General features: G+C 47.4%; 1 pseudogene; it reads right to left on the bottom strand.

The window, feature by feature from the left end:
- Positions 1-2,497: 2,497 nt before the first annotated feature.
- Positions 2,498-4,125, bottom strand: LOC142442282 (putative ATP-dependent RNA helicase DDX41 pseudogene; annotated as a pseudogene).
- Positions 4,126-4,460: the final 335 nt, after the last annotated feature.

Raw genomic sequence — 4,460 nt, 5'->3', positions numbered from 1 at the left:
TATAGATTGTTATAAGAACTGTAAGAGTCTCGATAAAATGATTTTAAAAAAGAAGCTGCTATTTCTTTCTTGAAACCATAGAGGAAAAGATCATCGATCACTTCTTCAACGAAGGAAGTGCTCTGATGGCTGTAGTATGATGTGAAGAGAGTTGAAGTGATCGATGATCTGTTCTTACGGCTCTCATAACAATCCATACATCGATTGTATCAAGCACACTTGGACATATGTTGCCATTGTAATTTTCTAAACATTTTCTTTCTGCTTGAGCCCTGGTATTTAGGTCTTCTTTGTTCCCTCCTTCCCCACCCTCCTACCCTCACGAATCCTTGATGAATGGTAAATTTTCATTATTTTCATATCTTCCTCCAACCACTACTCCCTTCATCCACGTTTCTCTTGTTCTTCCCATTTGGAGGGGGGTAGGTTATACGTTGATCAGATCATTGTGATCGGTTCCCCCTTTTCCCCCTCCCCTTCCCACTCCACTCGTGTTATCACTACTCCCATTTCTGTTCCCAAGGGCTTTATCTGTCCTGGATTCCGTGTGTCAAGAGCTCTTATATGTACCAGTATATTCAGTCTATTCAGATTTGTAAGGTAGAGCTGGGGTCATGATATTGGGGGTGAGGAAGCCTCATGAAACCAGAGGAATTTGGTGTGTTTCATTGGTGATATACCACACATCCCTTCCTTGTGGCCCTTCTGTGAGGGGAAGTCCAATTGTTTACAGATGGGTTTTGGATCTGCATTCTGATCTCCCTTGTTCTCAGCAATATGATGATTTGTTTTGGGTCTTCTGATGCCTGTTACCTGGTCCCATCGACACCTCATAAACACATAGACTGGTGTGCTTCTTCCATGTGGACTTGTTGCTTCTCTACTAGATGGCTGCTTGTTGACCTTAAAGCCTTTAAGACCCCAGATACAGGCACCATCAGCTTTCTTCACCACATTTGCTTATGTACCCATTTTATCTTCAGTGATCGTGTTGGGAGGGTGAGCATCACCGAATGCCGGGTTATTAGAACAAAGTGTTCTTGCATTGAGGGAGGGCCTTGAGAAGAGGCCCCAAGTCTGTCTGCTTCTTTAATACATTGCCATATAAATATATGTATAAGGGCCAATACCTCCATTTTTATGAATTCATATATTTACATATATACACAACTGTGTTTATACCTCTATCAATGTTTTTGCTTCCTAGAGCTTTCCTCTATTTCCTTTTATCTTCCTCCTGCCCCCACTATCATGTTCAACTTTCATTTGTCTCCATAATTCCTCTCGGCTAGATTACTGTTGCTCCAACACCACCAGGGTCCCTGTGCCTCCCACCCCCACCATTGATTTTAATTCCCTCGTAGTTCCTCTGTCCGTGGCATTGTTTGCTCACTGCTCCCTTCCCCCCTGCTGCCTCCTCCTCCCACCAAGTCCCCCCAGAACTATCAGCCCTCTTGCTTTCTCCTCAGACTTGCTTCTCATGCCTATCTTATATAGGCAGACAAAACTGCAAGAGTGAAGACAGAACAAAAAGAAAATAAAAGATCGAAGGGGAGAAATAGAAGAAGAAAAAAATCCATACAACATTCCAAGTCAGTCTGCTTTCTATACATCATTCCAAGTCTGTTTATCGCCCCGCCAGGCCTGGGGAGCCCCGGGTCCTAATGGCAGCTTCTTGTGTGGACAGATAGACTCACTCCTTGCTCTGGCAGTGATTGTCAGAGAGGGTGAGTACGATGCCTCCTAGAGTCGTTCGGGTGCCTGCTTGCTGAACACTGTGCTTTGCTTCCTTTCTAGTTTTGCTTTGTTTTCTTAACCAGTTGCATATCAGAAGTAAAACACATCTTTGGGGCTTAAAAAAAGGGCAGAATTTCCTTTGTTGATTCAGTGAATTTGTTTTATAATTCAGTCTGCTTTAGTTTTTTTCAAGAAGCGTAAATGTCATCCTCTTGGTAAAGTCTTTTTCTTGTGTATTGATATCAACGTAATCTTGATGTATCAAATGGATTGTCTTGTTTCAGATCCTTCCAGAGGTAACCTATGATGTTACCTTTTTCTTTTCTTTTTCTACAGTTTTTTGGGCACATAATCCACATATCATTCAACTAGTTGTCCAATCATATCAAGAATCGTGCCATCGTTACCACACTCACTTTTAGAAAATTATCTTTTCCCCCCTCCTATGATTAAATCGCCTTTAAAATGAGTTTTGTAATCACATTTGGCTCTAGTGCTTCCTGCCCCCTTGCCTTGCTCCTGAAACCCATAAAGGGGCACTTTACTGTCAACAACAAAGCACTGGCAGCGCCACAGGGCTCCCGAGGGAAGCGAGAGGAGCCGAGTCTGTGAAATGGATAGTTACTGGATGATATACTTGTCCCGCTTCTTCTCAGGAGTCACCCGGCTCCAGCAGCTGGCCGGGACCCCCTCATCCCAGCTCTGCAGCACCGCCACGCCTGCATGTGACTCCTCTCTATTGTGGCGTCACTCAGCAGCTTTACATCATTGTGAACGTCAAAATGGAAGAGCTGCTCACTCTTCCCCTGGCCTTGGTGATGATGAAGCTGGAGCGGCGCCAGTCAGGGATGCTGGCTTTTTGTCCAGCCGCCAATGTGTGCATGTATGTTTGTGGGGGGGGGGGGGTGGTGGTGGCTGGAGCTCCAGGGACTGGAGCCTGTTGGAGGGCGATAGACAGATGGCTCAGAAATCCATGGAGTTTTTGGCCAATGTTGCTGACCTGCTTGGTCTGCATGGCTGCTGGCTTGGGACGATCGGTGATTCGATGGCCCAGACCCTTACAGAAAGCATAGCCCCGCTCCCCTCCGGTGTCCAGCATGGACTTTTCACCGCAGCAAAGCCCTTGCAGCATGAGAGGCACCTTCTGCTTGGCCCTCAGCAGCAAGGCTTTGAGATCCATCAGCTCAGACTCATCGCAGGCCTTGCTGATGAAGGTGGTGGCAATACCAGTGTTTCCAGAGCGCCCTGTGCAGCGGATATGGTACCCAAAGTTCTCGATCTCCTCAGGCATGTCACAATTGATGTTGTGCTGGGTGGTACGGAAGCCAAGCACCTTGGGGGCGACATCTTGGCCACGAGGACATCCTTCTTGCCTCCTGGAATGCCCAAAGGCCTTGGCCTTTTCCTCTTGGTCTTTGGCCCCATGGAAGGCCACACCCCTTGAGCAGCAGGTACTCATGGATGGCACCCACATCGCCTCCTCCGTGAAGATGAGCACGGGTGGGGGTGTCTTCCACAGGCACTCAAGCGAGTATGCCAGTTTGGCTTCTTCCTTCATATAGTCCACCTTCTGAATGATGCCCAGGCTGGCGGTCCTGTATGGCCCATGTTGATGGTGGCAGGCTTCACCAGGCGCTCTTGTCAGAGTTCTGAATCTTCTTGGGCATGGTGGCACTGAAGAGTACAGTCTGCAACTGGCCCTGGAAGTAGGAGAAGATGGTGCGGATGTCCTCCTCAAAGCCTTGGGTTGGCCTTGTCCAGGGCCAGGTAGTGACATGTGGAGGCTGACATCTTCTTCTATAGCGGATCCACGAGGCACCCAGAGGTGGCACTCTATGTAGGATGACCTTCATCTGCTCTCTGACAGACATGAACCCGAAGCAGCGTGCTCAGCGCAGCAGCGGGGAGCTGTCCTCCTGCAGCAGGCGGCAGTAATCCAGGATGCCATGTGTTTCCTGAGCCAGCTCCCGCAAAGGGCATGTGTCTGATGAGCCCGTTGGGTCCCTCCCACTTGGAGAAAGGCAACCTCTTCTCTTGTTCCAGGCAGAACATGACAATGGGCAGCACGTGAACATCAGGGTCTTGCCGAGCCGATGAAGGCAATTCTGATCATGTCCCTGGCAGACAGAATGGTGGGTTGGGTGGATCTGAATGGGCATTGGGTGGTAGATGCCTTTCTTCTTCAGGTCTCTCAGGATGGCTGCAGGGAACTTCATTTCCTTGAAGCTCTTGATGGGTGGTGGGTTACTGACTCCCTCCCCCAGGAAGTGGTACTTCTACCTCATGCCCTAATGCCACTCTTCAGACATGCCCAGGATGGAACAAGGAGGCATCCAACTTTTGATGGATGTCATCATATGCGATGTCCTTGGCCATCTCCTTTTCAAAAATGTTTTAATTTAAATAAATCATTTTATTGGGGGATTCTTACCGCTCTTATAACAACCCATACATCAATTGTATCAAGCACATTTGTACATATATTGACATCATCATTGCCAAAACATTTTCTTTCTACTTGAGCCCTTTGTATCAGCTTCTTTTTACCCCTCCCTCCTCCACCTTCATGAACCCTTGATAATTTATACATTATTTTAATCTTCATGTTTTACACTGTCTGCTGTCCCTTTTCACCCATGTTTGGTTTTTTGTCCCCCTGGGGAGAGAAGGGGAGGTTTGTGTGTTGTTCATTGTGATCTGTTCCATGTTTTTCTTCCTACTCT

The sequence above is a fragment of the Tenrec ecaudatus genome, chromosome 3 (genome assembly GCF_050624435.1).
Source record: "Tenrec ecaudatus isolate mTenEca1 chromosome 3, mTenEca1.hap1, whole genome shotgun sequence".
Taxonomy (NCBI): Eukaryota; Metazoa; Chordata; class Mammalia; order Afrosoricida; family Tenrecidae; genus Tenrec; species Tenrec ecaudatus.
This window is presented reverse-complemented; position numbering and strand designations above follow the sequence as displayed.